Source organism: Gorilla gorilla, chromosome 12 (genome assembly GCF_029281585.2).
Source record: "Gorilla gorilla gorilla isolate KB3781 chromosome 12, NHGRI_mGorGor1-v2.1_pri, whole genome shotgun sequence".
Taxonomy (NCBI): Eukaryota; Metazoa; Chordata; class Mammalia; order Primates; family Hominidae; genus Gorilla; species Gorilla gorilla.
Genome location: NC_073236.2, coordinates 94,417,265 through 94,433,368, shown reverse-complemented (window position 1 = coordinate 94,433,368; position 16,104 = coordinate 94,417,265). Strand labels below are relative to the sequence as shown.

Here is a 16,104-nt window from a genome sequence, read left to right as displayed (position 1 = left end):
CCTTCCTCTCTCCTCTATCCCTCTTTTCAATCTAGCTGCTGGGAATCTATTCATTTTCTATGAAAGTATGAGCCACTGTATAAGACAGGCCAAGGCCATAGTTTGCCTATGTCTGGAGTCTCCTGGAAAGCCCTCACCAGCAGGATAGCCTGTGCACCTGCACATGGAAACAGCAGCCATGCTAATCTGGAGCATGAGTTTGGTCCAGCAACTCATGAATTTGACTCTAATTTCTTTCATGATATGTTTTCAGAAACATAGATTTCATCAACATCCAAGATCCTGCAGTAAGGAGCCCAGGCTGCTCTTTATGAAACCCAGGTCATCACTACGTGGTCTGCTTTCCCAAAGGTGCTCTGCCCAAAGCCAAAGGGACCAGTAGGCAACAGCCATGTTAACTGTAGGCGGAATTAGCCAGCCCTGTAATTCCAAAGTGTTTAGCTTTGGAGCACAAAAAGTTAAACACCTTCTTGCAACACATTGTAAACATGTCAGTGTGTTTAACATGTTAACCATGCTCTGTTCTCCTGCCCATGTGTTTAGAAAAGAAACAGGTTATGATGTTTAACTAGTGAATAGATGTATGCGCTCATAGCGGCTAACACTTTCTAAACACTTGTGGATGCTTAAAATTATGATGTGTTTAAGATTCGAACACATTTGCTTTTCTACACTCTTAATCCAATGAGTGCTGGCTGCATTTTTTTTTTTTTTCTAATTGCGAGGGTTTGTCCACCTTGCAAAGGCCAGTCTGCCATGATGAGTTCCAAGAGCTGTCAATTGCCCTTTTTTTAAAATTAGCATTTTCTTTGATACACGAATCCCCTTCTCAAGGAAAGGAATAACTAGAAGAGTGTAAATAATAGTCATTCTCTAGAGGATGTTGAGAGTCCTATTCTGTTAGAGAATTTAAAGGGTTTTACTGGCATCAGCTGCAAGGCTTTACCAATTTCACCATATGGTTCAGAAAATGAAAACCAAAGAGGCTCCAAATCCTGCAAAGGCCACACAGAAGTGTATGGAGGAACTGGGGATAATACCAGGCCTCCAGGTGCTGCCCAGGCCTCTGTTTACTTGTCCTCTCTACCCAGTCTCCTCAAACCAGCAGCTGGAAAAGGCATTAAACACTGCCTCCCCCTTCCAAGCGTGGGCTCACCATTTGCGGTCATACAGAGGGTTGTTTGGGGGTGGTCATCCATCCAGTCCCCTCTGTCGTGCTGTAACCTTTCTACCCTACACCTCCATACTCTTTTGCCTGATGATGCCAGTAATATTCTCTCCAATCTCCTTTATCTACTCTGTGTCTGCCCACTTCTCCATGCCCCCTTCTGACCACAGCCCCTCCTGTAAGTGGCCTCGAAATGGCCTCTCTCTCTGCCATCAGACACCCTCTCTAACCAACCTTATTTCTTGCCAATGTCTCCTTTCCCCTGTAGGTTCCAGCCACCCTGGCCTTCTTTTAAGCTATTTCCTGCCTCAGGGCATTTCAATACGCTGCGAGAAAAACCAATCTTTCCTTGGTTCTTGTCAACTAGCTGTTTTAAACAACAATGCCTCGGGAAAGCTTTGCCTGACTATCCCACAACCCCCTTCAGCCCAGGTCATATCCCCATTTTCTATCCCGGCACTTTTTGCTTCTACCCTTAGAGCACTTAATTACCATTTATTTAGGTTTGCCTTCCCCCACTAGGCTAAATTTCCAATGAGGGCAGGGTCTAAGGCAGTCTTGTTCACTGTTGTATCCTGGGCACCCAATGCCTGACACGTAGTTAGCACCTAATGAATGTTTGTTGAATGGCCAGTGGGACTTCCAGCTATCCAGTCAATCTTGGGGTAGTGGAAAGAAAGATTGCAATATGAGTTGGGGGCTGTGAGTGTTGTTTCCCACCTGGTGCAAGCTGTTTAATTTCTCTGACTCTCGGTCTGTCTGCATGCCAGATGGGGAACTGGCTCAATTCAGCAAATGTTTTTATCAAGCTGGCCCCATGTATAAGGATGCTGATAGGCTCTCTCAGTGCCTGCAGAGATGAAAAACACAGTCCTGGCCCTCAAGGGGCTTGTCGTTTAGTGTGTAAGATTAAGGGGCCAGGCGCGGTGGCTCACACCTGTAATCCCAGCACTTCAAGAGGCCGAGGCAAGCGGATCACGAGGTCAGGAGATCGAGACCATCCTGGCTAACGCAGTGAAACCTTGTCTCTACTAAAAATACAAAAATTAGCCAGGCGTGGCGGCAGGTGCCTGTAATACCACCTATTCGGGAGGCTGAGGCAGGAGAATGGCGTGAACCCAGAAGGCGGAGCTTGCAGTGAGCCGAGATTGCGCCACTGCACTCCAGCTTGGGTGACAGAGCAAGACTCTGTCTGAAAAAAAAAAAAAAAGAAAAAAGATTAAGGCTTCAACATAAGTAACCACAATACAAGGCAAATTTGTTTTTTGTTTTTAGTATATGTCTTCATTTATTTCATTATGCCATTAATTATCTCCCTGCAATATTTTGTAGTTTTTAGTGTACAGATCTTTTACATCTTTTTCAGCTTTATTCCTAAGTATTTGATATTTTCTAATGATATTTTAAATTGCACTATTCATAATTCTAATGTCCAATGATTCACTGTAGATACATAAACATACAATTAATTTGTATATGTTGATCTTGCATCCTGCAACCTTGTTAAACTTAGTGATTAGTTGTAAAATTTCTTTCTTTTAACTTTTAGGTTCAGGGGTACACGTGCAGGTTTGTTACGTAGGTAAGCTTGTGTCACAGGGGTTTGTCATACAGATTAGTTCATCACCCAGGTATTAAGCCCAGTACCCATTAGTTATTTTTCCTGATCCTCTCCCTCCTCCCACCTACAGGACAAATTTGATAATGCTCTAAGATCATTTGAAAGGACAAGGGAATGCATAGAAGAAAGAACCTACCCCCAAGTAACATACTGAGAAGGCTTTATAGGGGGAGGGTCACCTGGGCAAACTTAGAACAGGCAGGACTTCAGCAAGCCAAAATGAGAGGGAATCCTTTCACTAATGCAGTGACATTAAAGACACAGAGATGGAGAAGCCTGAGAGAGGCTTGAGGAGCACCTAGGACCCAATGTAGCTGCCATGTAGGTTACAGAGGAGGAGATGAAACTGGAAAGGTTGATTGGAGACACATCAGGAGGTTTTGAAATGCCACTCAGGAGTTTGGAATAAACTATGCTGTAGGAGCTACTGGAGGACTGTGGGCAGGAGAGTGAGCAATGAGAGCTACGCTTTAGGGTGGTTAATCCAACTTCCAGGACAAGAGGGATGATGTGTTAAGAGGCACCTGCAGTTATTCAGGAGAGAAGGGAGAAAGCAGATGGCAGTGAGAAAAGCAGCAAGACGGGGAGGCTGAGCTCAAGGAGCTATCGAAGACAGAAGCAGCAGGACTGAGGAGCTGGCCAGATGAGCAGGCCAAGGGGAATGCCAGCGAGGATGCCAGCAGGCCAGCGAGGATGCTAAGGGTGCAAGCTTGGACCATCAGGAACAAGATGGGATAACGAACAAAAACACAGGCCACCAGAGTAAGAGAAGCGGGTGGGGAAACACATAGCATATTTCAGACACGCTTACTGCAAGGCCCTGGTGAAGCCGTCAGGTGAAAACACTTGTAGGCAATGGGAAATGCAGGTCTTAAAACCAGAATGTGGATTAACACTTCCCAGCCTGGCCACAGGGCTACTGGGAAAAATCAAAGGAGATGGTGAAACAGAAGGTACGTTGGGACCTACAAGTCACCATGTACATGTAAGGCATGACAATTTGTATTTTTATTACTGCTCCAAAATACATCTTAAATATCTCAGAAGCTGGGGATTGGTCTCTCTCTAATCTCTAATCTTAGAGATTAGAAACCTGAAGTTATTCCCTGAGTGTTAAAACCAACCCATAAAGGAGCAGAATGGAGGTCCTTGTAAGACAGAATGGCTTTGGGGCCAGCAGATAGTGGCAAAGATGCTGAACCATCCCTGTGGACACGGGAAAGGGAGAAACATGGGGCATGACTGATGCTCACCCGAGTACTGTCTAGGGGCACAGAGGCAGGAGCACTTCCCTCTCTGGAATACCTACCTGTCACCACACAGGTCCTCATACCTAGGTGCAGAGACACACGTACATACATATTCCCAATGCCTGGATTCTACCCCCCAAGATGCAGGCTGGCCTTCTGGTTTACACAGCAGCCTGTGCCTGTGTGAGTCTGGTTAATGTGAGTTATGCCATTCATGGCAAGCAAGGCTGAGCACTAGACGTTACACCAATGATTTGCCAAGTGAATGCCACTTGGTGGGTCCTTAAGGCACTTTAAGGAGACAAATGATCCTGGGCTTTCAAAACAATATTTTTTAAATACTTAACACCTATTTAGAGAAATAAAGGGAAACTTATTTTTCAACAGTAATGAACATTCAACATATTTTCATTAACAAAAATAATTCTCATTAATATAAAATAGAATTCCAGACACTGAATGTGCCATTAGCATCTCAGTGCATTTGGAACTGTCTTTCATTTTCCAGTTTTGGCATCACTCATAAATGGATAGCATTAGTCCCCTGCACTCACTGAAGTCTGAGGTAACATCCATGGATAACGTTACAAGGTCATATTGAAAATATGATTTATGATTTTTGTTCCTGGCTTTCCATTTTTCTGTAATTCCTTTGGAATCAGGTGGGTGGACGATTGGTTTCCTGAAGGCGGCCTCCCAGAGAGGGAGCTGGCCTTCTGCTGAGTTCCATGGCTCCTCTGCAGTTTTCTGAACTGGGTATCTTCTTGGCAGGTATATTAAAACGTTTAAATTTTAGATTATAAAATAAATCACTGATTTCCTGAGAACAGCATTACTCCATGCATAATCCACTTTCAGAATTTCAGCTGGCTATGCCTGCTAGCTCTGGGCAACAGTCAGCTGGCTAGTCTCAGAACAGGTGAGGACACCCACAATTCACACCGTACAAGTCGCAAATGTGAGTTACCTAAGCACTTGACTGATACAGGGTCAGTATAGTAGAGACTGTTTCTCATGACTGTTGAGTGCACTGTCTGTGAGGTCACAGTAGACTTTATTTGTTGTCCTCCTGGCACAGGAAGCCTGTACTTCTCAAGCCCCTTGGAGCAAGGCAGAGCCATATGCTGGGCTCTGGCCACAAGCTGAGAGAGGAAGTGACTCCAAGGCTGAGGCAGCAATGAGCCCATGCACGGCTTTTTCTCTCCTTTCCTGTGCCTCATTGATTAAGAAGGTCATGTATTTTACAAATACAGCTCTCATGGGTCCCTGAGTTGTTATATGGAGGACCTTTGCAGAGTTGCCAGAACTGGTGTAAGAAGTAAACCTGTGTGTAAGAACTTGGTATTTGAAGATTGTGTATGGAAATGTGACCCATGCCAGATTTTTCACTTATTTGGTGACATTTCTGCTCTTAGAATTGATTGGTGACTATATTAATTCTCTATTGCTGCTGTAACAAATTACCACAAACTTGGTGGCTTAAAACAATACAAATTTATTATTTTACAGTTGTAAATAACTGGAGGCCCTACGGGAGAATCCATTTCCTTGCCTTTTCTAACTTCTAGAGGTTGCCCACATTCCTTGGCTTGCGGCCCCTCCTCCATCTTCAAAGTCATTAATGTAGTATCATCAAATCTCTCTGGTTTCTGTTTCTGTCATCACATCCCCCTCTGTAACTTGGACTCTCTTGCCTCTCTCTTCTAAGGACCATTGTGATTATATTGGGCCCAGCCAGATAACCCAGGAAATCTCACCTGAAAATCCTTAACTGAATCACATCTGCAAAATCCTATTTGCCATGTAGGGAACATATTTACAAGTTCAGGGGATTCCATTGTGTATATCTTTGAGGGGCTACTATTCAGCCTTCCACAGTGACCCATGCATTTTTTTATCCAATTGATCTTTAATTCCATTCTGGTGAGATTTAGCCAGTAGCCAGATGGCCTTTCCCAAGTAATATTCCTCCATATTGCCTACAGCCATATAGCTTTTCTTTTGAAACACATACATTTCTACATATGAGAGCTGATTATAGGGAAATAATCCAAATGAAGATAAGCGTTATGCACAAAGATGGTTATGAAGGATTATGGATTTTGTTATAAGAAAAAAATTGGAAACATCTAAATGTGCAATGGTATAAGGAAATGTGCAAAGAAATTCTAGAATACCCCATGTGCAAATATTATGCAGCCATTATGTTTATAACAAATGTTTATAACTCTGAAATGTTCTTTATAATGATTTTTAAAGCAAGTTACACTTTTATATGATCTCAACACTGACAAAAACATATGTAGAGGAGAAAATTCTGCACATGTATACACCAAAATGTCAATAGTGAGGTTGTTTTTTTTCTGGAGGGTATATATAACTTTAGTTTTCTTTTTCATACTTCCATTTTTTAAAATATCGACAAAAAACAAGGATGACTTTTGTAATCAGAAATCTCTGTTGATGATAATAGCAGGTCACCAGGGTAGATAGGAGTGATCTGGAAGTGCTGGATAATTCTGTTTATTAGGAGAGGTGCTGTATCCTCCATCTGTAAGAACCTAAGGACTGGGTGCTGGATGATTCCCCTTCTATGTGTGCTGGGACCCTAGGGCATCCCTTCTTTCAGGGCATTTGCCCTGAGGGAGCATCCAGGATTTCTCCAGAAGATACAGGAACCCACCACCCATTGGGCCATACTGGACAATAAGGTACAAAGTTGGAAACATCACATGGATGGTTATCCTCAGCCTTCTGCTCAGTTGAGCAAGAAGATAATCGAAGAAAGGTCTTCAGCGTGAATACGGAAAAAGTATACCATCCTCCAGGGTGGCCAGAGCCAAGGTCAAAAAAAAAAAAAAGAAAGAAAATATTGGGTGATAGCTCTTCACTGCAGAGAAGCAGTGCTGGTCTCAGACCACATCATCCCCAAGGTGAAAATGAGTGGCAGCCGGTGTGGTAGGAGTGGGAAAATGGGGACATTCAAAGACTGCCAGGGGAGGTGCAAACTAGTAAAAACAAAACATGCCTGTGGAGGGTAGTAGGGTCTGAATCAAATCAAATCACAAAAATGTCAGTTCCTGTGGCCCTGTATTTCCACTTGAAGAAATGTATCCTAAAATAAGAAAACTAAAAATCTAAATTCCCAGCTTTATGAGATCCACACAGTAGATTATGCAACCATTAAAAATCATGCTCGAGTAGAATATTTAATAAAAAGAGATGTTTATAATATATTGCTAAGTTTAAAAAGCAGAATATAAAATAGCAAATACAGCATGATCAACTTTCATAGCAAATAAATACGTAAATAGATGTTCCTAGCAAAAAGCCTGCTTATACTAAAATCATCAAATGTGATAGAATAACAGGTAATTTGCAGGGTTTTAGGGGAGGTTGGTGTGGGGAGGTATAGATCTGAGTTCTCTAAGTTTTCGGCATGAAGTGTGTATACCCTTAACATAGGGCTTTTGCTTCCAAAATAATCAGCCTAAAGTTCCTTCCATTGTTGGAACTCCTGTTCTGCTCCCTGGTAGAAACACCTTCATGTCCATTGTCCTCCTGGGCCACATCTGAGTGGCCACTGGAGAATATGCACTTTGAAGAACTACCTGGCTTTTGCAGGCCCCGTCCTGCTGTTGCAGGACTGGGTACCCAGGAATGGTTTTAAGGATTGAACAAGCTTTTTTAGGCCAAGATTATGGTTCTTTTGATAACATCATTTCTTCAAATACATTTGAAATACCTTTGTTTCTGGTTATTCCATATGTAAAAAGCTACCACTAAAGCTCTTGCCCATTCACAATGTTTAAACCTATAAACTGTTCTTTCACATACTGCCTGCTGAGCTCTGCCAGTGCTCATAGTTTTATGGTAACTATGTTGAGACCATCTGAAAGCACAGGTCTGGGTGGAAAGCAGCCCCCGTTAAGCCCACCTAGACCAGCAGGCTCCCTATCGCTGTATGGCAGAACACTAATTTTATCCTCTGCTAAGTCTATGACTTCTCAAATACCACTTACTCTTTGCTTCAGTTTCAAGTACAGAAACAATTGGCTTTTTCAACCCAGCAAGGCTCCAAATTACTGAACTCTCAGTCAATTTAGACTCCAGGCTGCAGGCAAGAGAGCAGCACAAAGTCCCGTTCCTGCCCATCTGCTCTTGCAAACTAGCTCATGCCACCCTAACTTCACCGCATTCTTACCAGACTTCGTAAAAGCAACAAGGTGCAACCCAACACACACCAAGAATCTGAATCTCTGTCATCATTTCCCTATTGCCACAAACCTCAGGCAGCATATGATCTCTCTTTAATGTTGGGCACAATTTGATCAAATGTTTTACCACACATAACAAGGGTCACTAAGCAATATCTAAAGTCAGTCCTTACTGACTGGCACCTCAAATTCTTTTTGGAACAAGACAGAGTATGTAGCAAAATATGCACATCCCAATGCATGATGACCACTTCGAGGGTATCAGCCTTCATTTGGCTGTGCGCATTCTGTAAACTTCGTTTTTAAATTGCCAGCCTCAGTTTCATATTAGTTATACTTAATAATTTCCTGCTCAATGTCCTTGGAAGCAGATTTTCTCCACATTTAAAAGCCTTTCTCAACAATTAGCAAAAAGTGGACATGGGTTTAGCTTGATTCATCATGTCATGTATTAAGGTGTCTGCACATAGCAGGTACGTGCAGCAATTCCTCATCAGGTTCCAGTGAGATGTCTAAGGCTGATGTGATGACAGATATGGAAGCTCAACACTCAGGATAAAGTAATGTCCCCCAATCTCCAATATAGTTTGGATATTTTTTCCCTCCAAGCCTCATGTTGACATGTGATCCCCAATGTTGGAGGGGGTGGCTGGTGGGAGATGTTGGATCATGGGGGCAGATCTCTCATGAATAGCTTGGCGCAATCCTCTTGGTAATGAGTGAGTTCTCACCCTATTAGTTCATGAAAGAGCTGGTTGTTTAAAAGAGACTGGCAGCTCTCTTGCTGTCTCTCTCTTGCCATGTGACATGTCCACTCCCCGTGTACCGTATGCCATGACTAAAAGTTTCCTGAGGGCTCACCAGAAGCTGAGCAGATGCTGGTCCCATCCTTGCACAGCTTGCAGAACCGTAAGCAAAAAAAAAAAAGCCTCTATTCTTCATAAATTACTCAGTCTCAGATATTCCCTTACAGCAACACAAAACAGACTAATACATCCCCATTTTCCCAGTGCCTGACCAGAATTATGGTGTTTTTCCCTGTGGTTCTAGACAGGACATGGTGAGTTGGGCCCACCAACCCTGGTGGGTGAAACAACAGCTCTCTTTATGTGTCTGACCTGAGTCTACCAGCCCTTCTTCAATCAGCCCTTTTCTTAGTGCTATAGCTGCAGGGAAGAGTCTGCTTTTTCCAAGACAAACAATCATACTAGTGACAACAGCTTTGCAAGTTTGGAGGAGTCAACCTGATTTAGTACTGTCCTCTCCCTGGTGAGGACAATTCTTCATAAAAGACCAACATGGGGGGTGAGGTGGGTGAGGAGGAGGGGAAAATGAGCAGGCTGCCTTTGGAGTGTGACCTGTGTGTGCAGGTACATCACCAAAGCTCCCTGCTCACAAGTCTCTCGTGCCCCCTGCAGACTCCATAGTCCCCCATCAAGGTTCCTGTTCCATCACTGGAAACTTTAACCAGGTTACTCTTATAAGTGTCTCTGCCCAAATGGGACAGCTGGGTATGATGCAGGTGAACCCCAACATTGGGGCTTAGCCCAAGAGGGATCTTGGCTTCACTCAGGAAATAATTCAAGCATGAGCCAACAGTGAAAGGAAGCAAGTTGATTTGAGCAACAGCATACAACAAAATGGCTGCTCCACAGACAGGGCAGGGCTATCCCACAGGCAGAGTAGCACTGGTGGATTGCTGGCTAGGTATATTTACCCCTACTCCTAATTAGATGCTAAATAAGAGGTGGGTAATTCATGAACTTTCTGGAAAAGGGGCGAGCAGTTCCCAGAAGCATATAAAGTCATTTCTGGGCATTGCCATGGCATTTATAAACTGTCACTGTGCTGGTGGGAGTATCTTGTAACATGCAAATGTATTATAATTCCTAGTCCTTGCTGGTTGTGGACAGTTCCCTTGCTACATCAGCAGGGTCAGGAAAACAAGCCCTGCTGATCTCCTGGCTCAGTTAGGTTAGGGTCTAGGGGAGTGCCGTAGTGAAGACCCCAGGCACTGACCCATCCCCAGAACCTCCTCCTCCAGGCTCATTCCCTACTCATTCATTTGCCCATCTCCTGTGTTTGTTTGGTATCTATTTCAGCTCCTCTTCCTGGTTACAACATCCAGATAATGGCTCTCCCCACTCAGCTCAATCCCTGGGGCTCCTGCTGCTCACCATCCTTGAAGGGAGTGAACCCACCCATCACCAAATGCCTCAGAAGAGATGCATCAATAGCTGCTTCCCAAGAGGCAGGGAGCGAGTGCTCAGAGAAAACTGGGTAGGGGTGAGGATGATGCCAAAGGTTAGCTCTGCTCCCACTGTGCTCATGACTCTCTGGGCAGTCATGGTGCTTGGCCAGGTTCTCTTGGCATCAACCCCCTTTCTTCAGGTCCTGATCCAGAGCCCAGCCTTGAGGATGCTGCCTGTCTCAGATCCTGAGCTCCTTAGAAGGAGAAACGGGGCCATGCCCAGCACTGGGGCAGATGTAAAGAGCAGTTTAAAGACTATAGGAAAAAGGAGGAAGTAGAGGACAAGGAAAAGGGAGAAAGAAGAGGGGGAGGAGGGAGAACGACAGTGCCTCCTTTATTCCAGCCTCCATGCCTTTGCTCATACTGAAACCTAAAGGGCCACCATATCTGATCTCCTCCCCACAACCATTCCCATCCTCATTGCTCTCCCCTGCTGCTGCTCTCACATCTGTCACACAGCCTTGCCTCGCCTGTGCCCTCCCAACCCAGCCTGGGCTCACAGCCTGCAGCACTGTAGCCGTTAGCTGCATGTGCTTCAGGCTTGGGTCCACACTGCAAGCTGCTCCTCTCGCTTCCCTGTGGTGACTCACAGGCCCTTGCTGCAGCCTTGATTGATTGGGTGACAGGGTAGCCAGGGTCTGAGGCACCCTAGTGGCTCTTTGCAGAAGAAAAAGGAGTCCAGGGCACATTCCAAGCCCTGTCAACACTGGCTTAGCCCCTTAGTGGTGTAAAATCTCACGCCTGGAGTCCTGTAAGCTCCTGGTGCCAGCTGCAATTTTATTGGTGGTCTGTGACTTCAAAGGCCTCTCCTCCTGCATGGCTGAGCCAGGCAGGCTGCAGAGCAGAAGGCTTGTGCCCAGGGCACCAGGGAATTCCCCCAGGACCTGGACCTAGCCTCCTCTCCAACCTACACTGCCTCTTTCTTTTATAGTCACAAAAATCACTTTCCCAGCTCCCTTGGCAGCCAGAGCAGATGGAACTGCAGGCGAGGAACTGGCTTTCCTGGATCAGTTTCTTAGGATACCGCTTTTCTGGATCTCTTTGTCCCAGATTTGCAGGTGAGACACTTCTAACCAAACATCTCTTCAATGTCCCAACAGGATAAGATACTTTTTTTTCCTCTAGAAAGCCCCAGCAGTGGAAAGACAGGAGGCTGGGGTGTGGTCTGAGTCATCCTGAGTACCCACTTGACATCTGTCTGCCTAATCTATCAAGGAGGGTGACACTGAGGCCTGGCCACTGCCTCACAGCTCTTTGGAGGTTAGAAGAGGTCATGTCTGGGAAAGCAGGCAGTGAAGCTCTCAAAGAGAAGGCACTGCTCAGTCCACACTGCTGGTGCCCCTAGCTGGCCGTCTTGACACTCAATGAAGTGTTTAAGACACAGTGTCTGAATCTCAACTCTGACATTTCCCAGCTGCGTGCCTTTGGGAGAATTACCCAACTCCTCTGGGCCTCCATGGACTCATGGGGATTAGCTCATATTGGTGAAACACTTGAACAGTCCCCGACACCTGGTAGGTGCTATAGAAATGTTTGCTATTGGTTTTTTTGTTTGATTTGGTTTTGAGACAGAGTCTCACTCTGTCGCCCAGGCTGGAGTGCAGCGGCATGATCTCAGCTCACTGCAACCTCCACCTCCAGGGTTCAAGCGATTCTCATGCCTCACCTCCCGAGTAGCTTAGGTTACAGGCATGCAACGTCCAGCTAATATTTTTTGTATTTTTAGTAGAAACGGAGTTTTACCATGTCGGCCAGGCTGGTCTCAAACCCCTGACCTCAAGTGATCTGCCAGCCTCAGCCTCCCCAAGTGTTGGATTACAGCTGTGAGCCACTGCACCCAGCCAGAAATGTTTGCTTTCGTTATTATTGCCACACATATGTCTCATCTTGCTCATTTATTCCACATGAATAGGATTTGTGTGCCAATGAGATGACAAGCTTCCTGTATCCTTTCCTCCCCAACACACACAGACACCCAGTCCAGCCTGGTGTGCTCAAGCAAGAGCAGCTCAGACCCTGCTCAGCCTTTTGCTTGTGAAGTAAGCTTGGGCAAATTATTAAACCTCTGCAATCCGGCATGCTCATTTATAAAAGGGAGCTAAGAATAACCTGCTTCACAGAGTGGCATAGAATTTACATGAAATTTAGATAAAGCTACTAGTAAATATCAGCAAAGCTCAGTGCCTGGCCTACTACAGGCACTTAATGAACGTATTAATGAATATTTGTAGTAGGCATTGAATGAATGTCTGTTCTCCCCGGTACTGGGCAAACAACAGCTCAGTAAACACTTGGCAGCTTCAGGTCAGTTCTGAAGAGCATGTGTTAAAGGGGGTGGTGGCATCAAGTGACCAGCCCCACCCTCCACCGCTGGCCACACCTTCCATAGTGACCACACTGAGAAAACACTTAGATGGACTGATGGGTGTGAATCCCTTGAGAGCAAGGCTGTATCTTCTCTCTTGCACTTGCCAGCATCTGGCACAGCTGGGTATTAACCACACAAGACACAACTCCAGAGGCGGTGGCCCTGGATGTCTGAAATCCTGTCCAGAACATTGAGAGAAAGCCAAAGAAGGAAAGCTGCCCTCAAACATGCCCAGGATCTTGCTGGAGATGGAAACTAACAAGGATGGAAACATGACAGCAGAAAAATACAGACCAGTTTGAAGTCTGCCCACCTGGGAGTCAAGCCACATTGAAATTCAATAAGGCATCAAGGCCGGGAGCTCGGAGAGCCGACTGGATACCTGCGTGGGCCTCCTTTAAAGAGGGGAAAGCTTTGAAGTTGCAGACGACCAATAAAAATACAGCTGGCATTTACAGCTTCAACTCCTCCTGCTTTTGCTTTTCACCGTGTTGCTAAAGCTGCCTACAAAGCTGCTCCAGGCGGGACTCTTGGCCCAGGTCGACAGAGCCCATTCCCATTCCATGGACAAGAACAGGGGCTCTTGGTGTCCTCTGGCCAGGGATTGGTGATCAACTTTAGGCACGCTGGCAATTTCCCAGAACAACCCCGTCTTAGGTTCTGAACATCAGAGGCAGTGGCTAAGGTCCCCCAAAGCACTTTGGTAAGTTCAGTTAGAAGCAGGCTAAGTGGTGGCCAAGATAAACCTCAGAGAAGCTCATGCTCTTCTGGGATACCTTCACTCTATTTAGTGTGTTTTCCGTTCTCCTGCCCATTCAGTGTTCCCTTTTCAATGCCTGTAACACCAGGAGGAGGAAGGGCCTTCTAGAATGAGCCCTTCCCCTCAAAGATGGAGCAATCCAGGTACAACGGGTTAGTCTAAAAGGGAAACAATAGTTACAGTGAGAGGGAGCTGGACCCTGATTCCCAGCCCAATGCCTAGGATTTAAGATGCTGAAGCTGGAGGCTCTTCTTTCTTCTCTCACTTCTCTATTTACCACTCACAGGAAGCTCCAGGACCTTCCTCTTTCTTCAGCAAGCATAGAAAGGGTTCTCAGAACTAGGGGCTCCTGGCCCAGTGAGGGAGACAAGACTTAAAGCATAAAACATCATCCAGGCAAAAAGCTACAAAGCAGTCTCAGAATGAATGGAAGGTGTTATGCTATGCAACATATATGGGCAATGTCAGGCTTAATGACCAAGCTGAGCTAATGTCAATAAACAGAGAACTATTAGGAAATTCATTAATCAAGGTCTTGTTTATACTCCTATTTGTCAACCAAATTATTTGCTTGACTTGTGGCCTCCTTGGTTTATTATGGCCATTTCTGTCATCAGCAGAGCTGGGCTGCTGGAATTTCACACATAGGTAGTCCTGCCTCTGTCTTCAGCATGCTCCTGGTCAGCCTTCTCCCAGAATCACACCTCTCAGCAGGGGCCAAGGTCTGTCTTCAGTTAACAAATAACCATTCTTTATAATCCAGTGGTTTACTGGGCCTTAATTAATTGATTTGCTAATCGCTGTTTCCTGTTTCCAGGAATGAGCCCAGGAAGTTGACCTTTGAAGCACTCTCCTGCTCTTGGGGCCATGTCATCAGGAAGAAACTCCAGGCTGAAAACACAACTGCAAGGCCAACAGGCAGGGGAGCAGCTTTCTCAGGACACCTGAGGTCCTGCCCCACCAGGCTCTGGTCTTTACACACCATCTCTCACTGTCCTCCAGCCCCAACTGCACATTGCCTTCCTCCTTCCTGAGCTCATGCTTGCCCCTCCCTCAGCATCTCCCTAGCCCCAGCCTGAAGGCTGACCTCCTCCAGAAAGCCTCTCCCTCACCACGAGGCCAGAAAGAGTCTGTCCTGTCTCTAGCTTCTGAGTTTCTTAGTCCCAACGACTGTCCCTGCTCCACTGACACCTTCCATACACAGCTTTGTGAGCTGTGCGCATCTGTGGGTACCAGAGGGTAAGTTCGAGGGCAAGCTGACGCCTACTGTCTCTACTGTCTCACAGATCTGCATTGGGTTTCCTTGGTCCCAATCCCCCACAGACACACATACATGTACACACTCACACACACAACGCTGGACCAATAGAGAGAACTTTATCAGTAAAATGTAACTATTTCATTACACCAGAAGCTATCCGTGTTTAAGGCCCTATCCCCAAAGCAAGTAGAGAATGACAATTATCTTGGGAAGGAACAAGGGCCTTCCCACTTCCATCCCCTAAATTACACTAATTTCTAGCGTTTCCACCTTCTCTGAGCCAGTGCTTCCATTTGGGAAATAAATATGAAATGATTTCTCCATTCAAAGTGACAGATCACAGGTTTGTAGGTAGCAGGCAGGGGGACCTGCCTCACAAAGGTAGACATCCTTTATGACTTTGAAGGGAAAAGGGTGAAGGGCCTTGTGGGGAGTGGCAGCGAGGATCAGATTTCTCCAGAATCACTCGGAGTAATATCTATCCTCAGCAGCCGCCCTGTGGATTCTGACACATCTCAAAAAAGCAGGGGTCTGGAAAAAGCAGTCAGCATCTCTTACCTTCTGCAAAAAGCTACTGTGCAGACTGTTCCTTTGTAGTTTGGACTTAAAGAAAAAAAAATCAAACCATCTTGGAAAAATCAGAAAGCAGATGCGTCCATAATGGAACTTGGCAAGAGCAATAGAAACCTCGTTATGGGTGTTACAGGCACTCACACCTCAATTAACCTAGGGGGCGTGAGGCTGCTGGTTTCTCTGCACAGATGTCAGGGTGAGAGACCCTCATGGGCAGAAGACTTAGATACCCTGAGACTCCTTCTGAAACTAAGGACCCGGGATCCCCACCCAGCCCTGGCCTAGGATCCTTTTCAGAGCTTCGGAGCCTCATGTCCAGGGTAGTCCGTGGACACGGGGCCACCTCTGGTGCACCCTGGGCTGCCTAGGCCGCCAAGCCCACCCTGGAGTGGCAGGAGCTCAGCCTGTGGCCAGCTCTGCACCCACAGCCACGACCTGGTGCCGAATTTTACTATCTGCCATTTACCATTCTGACGGGGAAAACAAATTTAAAACACCTGGAAATTTATGTCTCTGATGGGTCAGGTTGCACTGTTCCATTATATTAAATAATCCAGGCTGTGCGCTTCAAAGGCCGCTGGCCTCGGGAGGCCGCCAGGGCGCGGGGCCTTTGTTAGCGGTGGGGATGCGGGCAG

The 16,104-nt window shown here is 45.9% G+C and overlaps 1 long non-coding RNA gene across 1 annotated transcript; it reads left to right on the top strand.

Moving 5' to 3' along the window:
• Positions 1–12,729: 12,729 nt before the first annotated feature.
• On the top strand, positions 12,730–15,042 carry LOC129531576 (uncharacterized). The gene is made up of 2 exons (XR_008676844.2): positions 12,730–13,578; positions 14,453–15,042. It is a non-coding gene; the product is annotated as an uncharacterized lncRNA (long non-coding RNA).
• Positions 15,043–16,104: the final 1,062 nt, after the last annotated feature.